This window comes from Dendrobates tinctorius, unplaced genomic scaffold, assembly GCF_039654945.1.
Source record: "Dendrobates tinctorius isolate UK_male_01 unplaced genomic scaffold, ASM3965494v1 ptg000070l, whole genome shotgun sequence".
In the NCBI taxonomy this organism is placed as follows: domain Eukaryota; kingdom Metazoa; phylum Chordata; class Amphibia; order Anura; family Dendrobatidae; genus Dendrobates; species Dendrobates tinctorius.
Window position 1 is genome coordinate 12,326,784 of NW_027361738.1, and position 12,146 is coordinate 12,338,929.

The following is a 12,146-nucleotide window of genomic DNA, read 5'->3' on the forward strand; positions in this document are numbered from 1 at the left end:
TCTCAACATTGAAAACAATCAAATAAGTCTCCTCGCTAGGGAATCCCTGTACTTGTCTGGACTCCTCGTCGTCCCCATCTTCCATCTCACTGCACAGTATTTCAACTTTGCAAGTGCTGTGATCCTGAGCAAGCAGGGGGGGCCCACTCGTTGGCGACGGCACTGGCACAGGGCCCCTGATAGTACGGTGGTGTGTCTGATGGCGGGTGGGCCGAACCTGCACTTTCATCTGCAGCTTCCTCTTTGTCACCGTGTAAGATGGAACTGTATATGGGAAGGGTAACCTGAGTTTCATCAGGGTCAGATTCAGGTCGTGTAGCGTGCGAGGGGAATGTAGTGGTCTGGGTCAATGTACCAGCAGATTCATCGAGCAGTGGCTGGGCATCAGTGCACTTGTGTCACCCCCAGGAGTACGGTCGCCACAGTGGCATTACCTTCTTCCTAGGGAGTGTGATGTCATGCTTGGGAGCAACGAACGATCTCTCTAGCAGGTTAACTGATTGGGCGGCGTTATTCCCACGAGTCATGACCCTCCAAACAGCGTTCATGAAGGCAAAGTGTTTGTTTTACGTGGGCAGTATGGTTGCAAAGCTGAACCTTAAAGGAATGTCCAGAAGGGCACCACCAGGAGTGGAGCCTACGGTTAAATTCGACTCCACCTGGGAAACCTCAACCATGCCAGCTACAGAACAGATGCACACATTGCAAGCTTAATCCTCCGTCAGGCGCAATAGATCTGACAGGCACACAGTAATTAGTTTCACTTCTCTCTCCTTGCCCACTTATCAGAAAACCCCACCCCTCCTAGTTATCTCCTGACTCTACAGGCTCTGTGAAACCTGATATCACAGTGACTCAGCAGACCTTCTAGTGAGCAGATATCAACACTTTGGCTTCTCAGGCACATTGCGCCTGATTTCAACACAAATTGAAAGGTTAGTATTTTCTTTTTTTATTCATCACGATTGTGTATTTAGCTTGTTTTATGAAGGATTAATGCTAAGTTAGTGTACATAAGTACTGTTTTCTTAGACAAAAGGAGGGTGGCTTCTAAGGCACATTGCGCCCTAACACATACTCTTTCTCTCTTGCTTCAGATTTTCTGCTGCAATGGCCAGAAAACAGTATGATTCATCTAAACCCCTTCATTTAGAAGAAATGAAGATTTTTTTGTTAGAAGATGATGAGGAAGAACCAGCAGTAACTGAGGATTTAGAGGAATCTAGTGACATTTCATCTGAAGATGAGGTAGCAGAATGTAACACTGATTCTGGAACAGAGCAGGATGGTGATGACACTGATACAGAGGAAACAGACACAGATCTAGCTTATTATTTGGACAAAGATAAAAATACAAAGGACGTCCCAAGGACGTTCCAGAACAAACACCGACTCTACCACCTTCTAAAAGATGCAGTTGTACTACCTGCTCATTTGTATCTGGTTTCAGAAGGCTTTCTAAATATGACTGCAAAATATGTAAAGAATCAATCTGCCTTTCCCATGCAACTTTCGTCTGCCAGCCTTGCTTTTCTAAGTGTACCTGTGCTGCTTCTGCTGCAATTGAAACCACTGAAGATGAGTAGAAAATAATTAAGTAACATCTAAGTGCAATATCCTTTAAGTTTTTTCCATAATTTTATATTTAAGCAATAGTTAAGTAAAGATAACTGGAGCCTATTTGGCGGTACTACCGAAAAGTGGTACTTTTAGTTTTAATAAGTTTATGGTTAATAAATGTTTTTTTTTGCATCTGATTTGGTGTAATCTCTTTTAATACATTCCTATGAAGGTCACTGACTACTTCTATAGTCCTGAAATTGAAATATGTAGCTACTATAGGTGGTTTTCTGACCTGTGCTTGTCAGGCACATTGCGCATGAACTGAGGAGAATCTATATTGCGCCTGACGGAGGGTTAATTCCGTTAACGAACGAGACTCCGTAATGCCCCGCGGTCCGAGTCCGGCTTACTAGAGGGACATGTGAGGCTCTGGCACATGAGATTGGCCAATAACTGGTGTGTCATGCCCTTACATGTCCGTGGCTGCATGTGCGCTACACTGAAAAGGCCAGCGTTTGTCGCTTACAGGTGCAGATAACCCGCTGAACAACGTTAGTGATGGGGATCACTGATTACAATTATTACCCGCGAACAATGATTTCCCAGTAAGTGCAGGTCAACCGCAGTTCCGGAATTAGGCCTAACCGTAATTCCTGAAAAAATGAAAAACTTACGTCTGCAAACCACAGGTGCTGTAGCTTGCTTAACAGCTCGCCAGCCGTTCTCACGCCCAGTATGGATTACACGTGACTGCACAAAGGTGAGAAAGGGTACCGTATCCCCAGATAACATGTATGGATAGCGTACACATTCAAAATATATGTCTATACATCAGGAGGCAGGCTCAGATGGTGTTAGGCCCAGTATGGATTGCACGTGATTGCACAAAGGTTAGAAAGGGTACCGTATCCCCGGGTAACATGTATGGATAGCGTACACATTCAAAATATATGTCTATACATCAGGAGGCAGGCTCAGACGGTGTTAGGCCCAGTATGGATTGCACGTGATTGCACAAAGGTTAGAAAGGGTACCGTATCCCCAGATAACATGTATGGATAGCGTACACATTCAAAATATATGTCTATACATCAGGAGGCAGGCTCAGACGGTGTCAGGCACAGTATGGATTTGACGGCCCAGACTACACAGCGGAGGAGCAGGGAGAGGTAAAGATTGCAAATGCTGGGGCCCTGCCCAAGCAAGGGGGGCCCACTCGTGGGCGTCGGTACTGGCACTGGGCCCCTCATAGTACGGCGGTGTGTCTGACGGCGGGTGTGCACCACCACCGTCAGAGACACTTGATTGCACTATGAAGGACCCTGTACCAGTGCCCGCGCCCAAGAGTCGGCCTACCCACCTGTCCAGGGCAACGGCACTCGCACGGTGTCGTGCGCTAGGTGGTGACCCCGGCCATGGGGGGGGGGAGGCAGCACAGTTAGGGAGTTTTAGAAAGTGGCATATGTTGATGTTGGACATTCAGCTGATGCAAAAGGTGAAATAGGTCAAGTCCCAGGAAGAGGTGGACCAAAGCAAGCCATTTTTCTGTCACCCTATGTGTCATCAGGGGAAGGTGGGACAAAATCCTTGGAAACCCATGCGTGGTTCATTTTAATGAAGGTTAGATCATCCACATTTTGGGTTGACAGACGGGTCCTTTTTTCTGTCAGGATTGATCCAGCTGCACTGAAGACTCTTTCCGATAGCACACTTGCAGCTGGGCAAGCGAGCTCCTGTAAGGCATATTGTGCCAATTCAGGCCAGGTGTCCAGTTTAGCGGCCCAATAGTCAAAGGGGAATGACCTGTGTGGGAGAACATCGATATGGGAGGAAAAGTAGTTTGTAACCATAGTTGACAACTGCTGTCTCCTGTCACTTTCCATCGATGCAGTATTACCAGTTGTGTGAGCGGTACTTGAAAAATCAGTCCACAACATTGTCATGAAACCCCTGTCTCCAACGCCACTTCTGCTGTGTGCACCACGAACACCTCTGCCAAGCTGCCCCCGGCCCGTACGGCTCGTGTGAGAGCCATCACCGCTGCTGTGTGCTGGGAACCGATTTACCAGAGTTGCTTGTTTATTAGCCAATATTAGGTCAAGGTTCTCCTGTGGCATGATGTTTTGTAATTTGCCTTTATAGCGTGGATCCAGGATGCTGGCCAACCAGTAGTCGTCATCGTTCATCATTTTGGCAATGCGTGGGTCCCTTTTTAGGATCTGCAAGGCATAATCTGACATGTGGGCCAATGTTCCCGGTGTCAATGATGCACTGCGAGTGCTGGTTGGAGGAGCACTTTCTGGCAAATCCACATCCCTCCAGTCACGCACAAACCCTGTACCAGACCTTGCCACGCCAACATTTTCACTTGCCCCACGAGATGCATCCTCCTCCCCTAAGGAATCATCCCCATCATCCTCCTCCTCCTCTTCTTCCTCCACCTCGTCCAGGAGAGGTCCCTGAGCAGACAATGGCTGAATGTCATCAAGGATTCCCTCCTCCTCTTCCTCCTCATCAACATTGGCTGCAGACGCCTGCTCCTTAAGGTGCGTCAAAGTTTGCATGAGCAGACGCATAAGTGGGATGCTCATGCTTAGGATGGCGTCGTCTGCGCTTACCAGCCGTGTGCATTCCTCAAAACACTGAAGGACTTTACAGAGGTCTTTCAGCTTCGACCATTGCACACCTGTCAACTCCATGTCTGCTCTCAAAGTGCCTGGCCGTGTATCCTCCCACAAATGCATTATGGCCTGCCTCTGCTCGCACAGCCGCTCCACCATGTGCAGGGTGGAGTTCCACCTTGTTGCAATGTCGATAATGAGGCGGTGGTTGGGAAGGTGGAGCAATCGCTGCAGCTTCTGCATACGAACGGAGTGTACAGGCGACCGGCGGATGTGCGCGCACAGTCTTCGCACCTTCTGGAGCAGGGCTGTTAACTCCGGATAATTTTTGAGGAAGCACTGCACCACCAGGTTCAAGGTGTGAGCCAAGCAAGGTATATGGCTGAGTTTTGAAAGGGCTATGGCTGCCACAAAATTACGGCCGTTATCACTAACTACCTTGCCTGCCTCAAGATGTACACTGCCCAGCCATGACTCAGTTTGTCGCTTCAAGTACTCGGCCAGCACCTCGGCGGTGTGTCTGTTGCCCAAACACATCATCTGCAACACAGCCTGCTGACGCTTTCCACTAGCTGTTTCCTATACCGTGGGCTAGGCAGCACTGTCCCACCACCGCTGTCCCCTGTGGACCCTGCATCCACCACATTAACCCAGTGCGCAGTGATGGACACGTAACGGCCCTGGCCATGCCGACTGGACCATGCATCAGTTGTGAGGTGCACCTTTCCGCTCACTGACTGCTTGAGTGCATGGACAATGCGGTCTTTCACATGATGGTGGAGGGCTGGGATGGCTTTGCGAGAGAAGAAGTGGCAACTGGGTAGGTCATAGCGTGGTACTGCATAGGCCATGAGTTCGCGGAAAGCTGTGCTTTCCACCAACCGAAAGGGCATCATCTCAAACGAGATTAGTTTGGCAATGTGGGCGTTCAAACCCAGTGTACGCGGATGAGAGACTGAGTACTTTCTTGACCTACTCATAGTGTCTGGGAGGGTGAGCTGGACTTGAGAGCTGCATATGTTGGAAGTAGCGGTGGACAGGGCAGACTGAGAGAGGGTTGATGATGGTGATGGAGTTGGTGTTCTTTCTGATGGCCTAGAATCAGTCTTTCGTTGATATAACAGTGGGATTCCCTGACTGCTGTGGCCTTGCAACGACACCTCAACATTTGCTGCTGTGCTAACCGGTGGGCTTACAGTGGGGGAAACAATGTAGCGTTGCTGACTACCTTCGTTGTGATCAGTTGCACATGTGGCACTTGAGGTTTGGTGTTGTGTCCACGCTTGCAAGTGCATGCTGGTTAAATGTCTAAGCATGCAACTGGTATTCAAATTTTTCAGATTTTTCCCTCGGCTAAAGGTCTTTGCGCACTTCTTACAGATAACCTTGGCCTGATCATGAGGATTTTGGTCAAAAAAGTGCCACACTGCACTCTTCCTACTTTGGCAGACATTTTGCGGCCTAGCACGCTGTGATCTCTTGACCCTCTGGACAAGCTGTCCAGCAACTCTTTTGATGTTTGGAACCTGTCTTTGGAGTGCTCCGAGCCTGCCAGATAACAGCTGTTGCGATGTCGATGTCTGCTGTGGATGCTCCTCATCTGAGCTATTGGAAGCAGCACCCTCTTCCCCCAATGGATGCCAATCTGGGTCAACAACTGGGTCATCCATCACCTCCTCTTCTATGTCATGTGCACCTTCCTCTGTGTCACCGTGTATGGTGGTATAGTGTGCGGGAAGGGGCACCTGAGTCTCATCAGGGTCAGAATCTGGCTCTGTACACTGCGAGGACAATGTAGTGCTCTGAGTGAATGTACCAGCAGAATCATCCATCAGCGGCTGTGCATCAGTGCACTCCATGTCAGATTCATCTTGGCCTGGGTAATTCACCATTTGACTTGATAATCCAGGCATGGTATGTGAAAACAGCTCCATGGCGTAATCAGTAGTATGGCCTGCGTCATCCTTCAATCTTGGTTGGGGTGAAGGACACAAGGAAAGGTGTGGTTCATGAACATGAGCCTCCAATGACGACTCAGTGCTTTTACTTTTTACAACTGAAGAAGAGGAGGCGATAGAGCTGGAGGCTGAGTCAGCAATGTAAGACAAAACTTTTTCCTGATGCTCTGGCTTTAAAAGCGGTTTGCCAACTCCTAGAAAACTAAGCGTTCGAGGCCTTATGTAGCCAGACGATGACGCATGCTCAACACCTCCTGCATTCGGTCCTATTTTGCTCTTGCCACTACCATCAGATCCACCACCAACACCATCATTACCAGCTGCCAACCCCCGCCCAATTCCACGGCCTCTTCCACCAGCCTTCCTCATTTTTGGTAGAAATGTAGACAAAATCCAACAAACTATATAGTAATGTAAAACAAGGTACAAGGTGTCTATAGGACAGGGGATATTTTGAATTTCTGCAGACACTTGTGGACACTGGACACTTTTGGATTGTGTGAGGCCCACTGATATCTGAGCGCTATGTCACAGGCTCGATGGCACAGCTGTGACAAAAGTGACGAGAGGATAAGGGAGATTTTGAATTTCTGCAGACACTTGTGGACACTGGACACTTTTGGATTGTGTGAGGGCCACTGATATCTGAGCGCTATGTCACAGGCTCGATGGCACAGCTGTGACAAAAGTGACGAGAGGATAAGGGAGATTTTGAATTTCTGCAGACACTTGTGGACACTGGACACTTTTGGATTGTGTGAGGGCCACTGATATCTGAGCGCTATGTCACAGGCTCGATGGCACAGCTGTGACAAAAGTGACGAGAGGATAAGGGAGATTTTGAATTTCTGCACACACTTGTGGACACTGGACACTTTTGGATTGTGTGAGACCCAATGAATATCTGAGCGCTATGTGACAGGCTCGATGGCACAGCTGTGACCAAAGTGACTAGAGGATAAGGGAGATTTTGAATTTCTGCACACACTTGTGGACACTGGACACTTTTGGATTGTGTGAGGCCCAATGAATATCTGAGCGCTATGTGACAGGCTCGATGGCACAGCTGTGACCAAAGTGACTAGAGGATAAGGGAGATTTTGAATTTCTGCAGACACTTGTGGACACTGGACACTTTTGGATTGTGTGAGGCCCACTGATATCTGAGCGCTATGTCACAGGCTCGATGGCACAGCTGTGACAAAAGTGACGAGAGGATAAGGGAGATTTTGAATTTCTGCAGACACTTGTGGACACTGGACACTTTTGGATTGTGTGAGGGCCACTGATATCTGAGCGCTATGTCACAGGCTCGATGGCACAGCTGTGACAAAAGTGACGAGAGGATAAGGGAGATTTTGAATTTCTGCAGACACTTGTGGACACTGGACATTTTTGGATTGTGTGAGGCCCACTGATATCTGAGCGCTATGTCACAGGCTCGATGGCACAGCTGTGACAAAAGTGACGAGAGGATAAGGGAGATTTTGAATTTCTGCACACACTTGTGGACACTGGACACTTTTGGATTCTGTGAGGGCCACTGATATCTGAGCGCTATGTCACAGGCTCGATGGCACAGCTGTGACAAAAGTGACAAGAGGATAAGGGAGATTTTGAATTTCTGCACACACTTGTGGACACTGGACACTTTTGGATTGTGTGAGACCCAATGAATATCTGAGCGCTATGTGACAGGCTCGATGGCACAGCTGTGACCAAAGTGACTAGAGGATAAGGGAGATTTTGAATTTCTGCACACACTTGTGGACACTGGACACTTTTGGATTGTGTGAGGCCCAATGAATATCTGAGCGCTATGTGACAGGCTCGATGGCACAGCTGTGACCAAAGTGACTAGAGGATAAGGGAGATTTTGAATTTCTGCACACACTTGTGGACACTGGACACTTTTGGATTGTGTGAGGGCCACTGATATCTGAGCGCTATGTCACAGGCTCGATGGCACAGCTGTGACAAAAGTGACGAGAGGATAAGGGAGATTTTGAATTTCTGCACACACTTGTGGACACTGGACACTTTTGGATTGTGTGAGACCCAATGAATATCTGAGCGCTATGTGACAGGCTCGATGGCACAGCTGTGACCAAAGTGACTAGAGGATAAGGGAGATTTTGAATTTCTGCACACACTTGTGGACACTGGACACTTTTGGATTGTGTGAGGCCCAATGAATATCTGAGCGCTATGTGACAGGCTCGATGGCACAGCTGTGACCAAAGTGACTAGAGGATAAGGGAGATTTTGAATTTCTGCAGACACTTGTGGACACTGGACACTTTTGGATTGTGTGAGGCCCACTGATATGTGAGCGCTATGTCACAGGCTCGATGGCACAGCTGTGACAAAAGTGACGAGAGGATAAGGGAGATTTTGAATTTCTGCACACACTTGTGGACACTGGACACTTTTGGATTGTGTGAGACCCAAAGAATATCTGAGCGCTATGTGACAGGCTCGATGGCACAGCTGTGACCAAAGTGACTAGAGGATAAGGGAGATTTTGAATTTCTGCACACACTTGTGGACACTGGACACTTTTGGATTGTGTGAGGCCCAATGAATATCTGAGCGCTATGTGACAGGCTCGATGGCACAGCTGTGACCAAAGTGACTAGAGGATAAGGGAGATTTTGAATTTCTGCACACACTTGTGGACACTGGACACTTTTGGATTGTGTGAGGCCCACTGATATCTGAGCGCTATGTCACAGGCTCGATGGCACAGCTGTGACAAAAGTGACGAGAGGATAAGGGAGATTTTGAATTTCTGCAGACACTTGTGGACACTGGACACTTTTGGATTGTGTGAGGGCCACTGATATCTGAGCGCTATGTCACAGGCTCGATGGCACAGCTGTGACAAAAGTGACGAGAGGATAAGGGAGATTTTGAATTTCTGCAGACACTTGTGGACACTGGACACTTTTGGATTGTGTGAGGGCCACTGATATCTGAGCGCTATGTCACAGGCTCGATGGTACAGCTGTGACAAAAGTGACGAGAGGATAAGGGAGATTTTGAATTTCTGCAGACACTTGTGGACACTGGACACTTTTGGATTGTGTGAGGGCCACTGATATCTGAGCGCTATGTCACAGGCTCGATGGCACAGCTGTGACAAAAGTGACAAGAGGATAAGGGAGATTTTGAATTTCTGCACACACTTGTGGACACTGGACACTTTTGGATTGTGTGAGACCCAATGAATATCTGAGCGCTAAGTGACAGGCTCGATGGCACAGCTGTGACCAAAGTGACTAGAGGATAAGGGAGATTTTGAATTTCTGCACACACTTGTGGACACTGGACACTTTTGGATTGTGTGAGGCCCAATGAATATCTGAGCGCTATGTGACAGGCTCGATGGCACAGCTGTGACCAAAGTGACTAGAGGATAAGGGAGATTTTGAATTTCTGCACACACTTGTGGACACTGGACACTTTTGGATTGTGTGAGACCCAATGAATATCTGAGCGCTATGTGACAGGCTCGATGGCACAGCTGTGACCAAAGTGACTAGAGGATAAGGGAGATTTTGAATTTCTGCACACACTTGTGGACACTGGACACTTTTGGATTGTGTGAGGCCCAATGAATATCTGAGCGCTATGTGACAGGCTCGATGGCACAGCTGTGACCAAAGTGACTAGAGGATAAGGGAGATTTTGAATTTCTGCAGACACTTGTGGACACTGGACACTTTTGGATTGTGTGAGGCCCACTGATATCTGAGCGCTATGTCACAGGCTCGATGGCACAGCTGTGACAAAAGTGACGAGAGGATAAGGGAGATTTTGAATTTCTGCACACACTTGTGGACACTGGACACTTTTGGATTGTGTGAGACCCAAAGAATATCTGAGCGCTATGTGACAGGCTCGATGGCACAGCTGTGACCAAAGTGACTAGAGGATAAGGGAGATTTTGAATTTCTGCACACACTTGTGGACACTGGACACTTTTGGATTGTGTGAGGCCCAATGAATATCTGAGCGCTATGTGACAGGCTCGATGGCACAGCTGTGACCAAAGTGACTAGAGGATAAGGGAGATTTTGAATTTCTGCACACACTTGTGGACACTGGACACTTTTGGATTGTGTGAGGCCCACTGATATCTGAGCGCTATGTCACAGGCTCGATGGCACAGCTGTGACAAAAGTGACGAGAGGATAAGGGAGATTTTGAATTTCTGCAGACACTTGTGGACACTGGACACTTTTGGATTGTGTGAGGGCCACTGATATCTGAGCGCTATGTCACAGGCTCGATGGCACAGCTGTGACAAAAGTGACGAGAGGATAAGGGAGATTTTGAATTTCTGCAGACACTTGTGGACACTGGACACTTTTGGATTGTGTGAGGGCCACTGATATCTGAGCGCTATGTCACAGGCTCGATGGTACAGCTGTGACAAAAGTGACGAGAGGATAAGGGAGATTTTGAATTTCTGCAGACACTTGTGGACACTGGACACTTTTGGATTGTGTGAGGGCCACTGATATCTGAGCGCTATGTCACAGGCTCGATGGCACAGCTGTGACAAAAGTGACAAGAGGATAAGGGAGAATTTGAATTTCTGCACACACTTGTGGACACTGGACACTTTTGGATTGTGTGAGACCCAATGAATATCTGAGCGCTAAGTGACAGGCTCGATGGCACAGCTGTGACCAAAGTGACTAGAGGATAAGGGAGATTTTGAATTTCTGCACACACTTGTGGACACTGGACACTTTTGGATTGTGTGAGGCCCAATGAATATCTGAGCGCTATGTGACAGGCTCGATGGCACAGCTGTGACCAAAGTGACTAGAGGATAAGGGAGATTTTGAATTTCTGCACACACTTGTGGACACTGGACACTTTTGGATTGTGTGAGACCCAATGAATATCTGAGCGCTATGTGACAGGCTCGATGGCACAGCTGTGACCAAAGTGACTAGAGGATAAGGGAGATTTTGAATTTCTGCACACACTTGTGGACACTGGACACTTTTGGATTGTGTGAGGCCCAATGAATATCTGAGCGCTATGTGACAGGCTCGATGGCACAGCTGTGACCAAAGTGACTAGAGGATAAGGGAGATTTTGAATTTCTGCAGACACTTGTGGACACTGGACACTTTTGGATTGTGTGAGGCCCACTGATATCTGAGCGCTATGTCACAGGCTCGATGGCACAGCTGTGACAAAAGTGACGAGAGGATAAGGGAGATTTTGAATTTCTGCACACACTTGTGGACACTGGACACTTTTGGATTGTGTGAGACCCAATGAATATCTGAGCGCTATGTGACAGGCTCGATGGCACAGCTGTGACCAAAGTGACTAGAGGATAAGGGAGATTTTGAATTTCTGCACACACTTGTAAACACTGGACACTTTTGGATTGTGTGAGGCCCAATGAATATCTGAGCGCTATGTGACAGGCTCGATGGCACAGCTGTGACCAAAGTGACTAGAGGATAAGGGAGATTTTGAATTTCTGCACACACTTGTGGACACTGGACACTTTTGGATTGTGTGAGGCCCACTGATATCTGAACGCTATGTCACAGGCTCGATGGCACAGCTGTGACAAAAGTGACGAGAGGATAAGGGAGATTTTGAATTTCTGCACACACTTGTGGACACTGGACACTTTTGGATTGTGTGAGACCCAATGAATATCTGAGCGCTATGTGACAGGCTCGATGGCACAGCTGTGACCAAAGTGACTAGAGGATAAGGGAGATTTTGAATTTCTGCACACACTTGTGGACACTGGACACTTTTGGATTGTGTGAGGCCCAATGAATATCTGAGCACTATGTGACAGGCTCGATGGCACAGCTGTGACCAAAGTGACTAGAGGATAAGGGAGATTTTGAATTTCTGCAGACACTTGTGGACACTGGACACTTTTGGATTGTGTGAGGCCCACTGATATCTGAGCGCTATGTCACAGGCTCGATGGCACAGCTGTGACAAAAGTGAC

At 48.0% G+C, this 12,146-nt stretch overlaps 1 long non-coding RNA gene across 1 annotated transcript; it reads left to right on the forward strand.

The window, feature by feature from the left end:
* Positions 1–749: 749 nt before the first annotated feature.
* On the forward strand, positions 750–1,757 carry LOC141095907 (uncharacterized). The gene is made up of 2 exons (XR_012233492.1): positions 750–935; positions 1,098–1,757. It is a non-coding gene; the product is annotated as an uncharacterized lncRNA (long non-coding RNA).
* Positions 1,758–12,146: the final 10,389 nt, after the last annotated feature.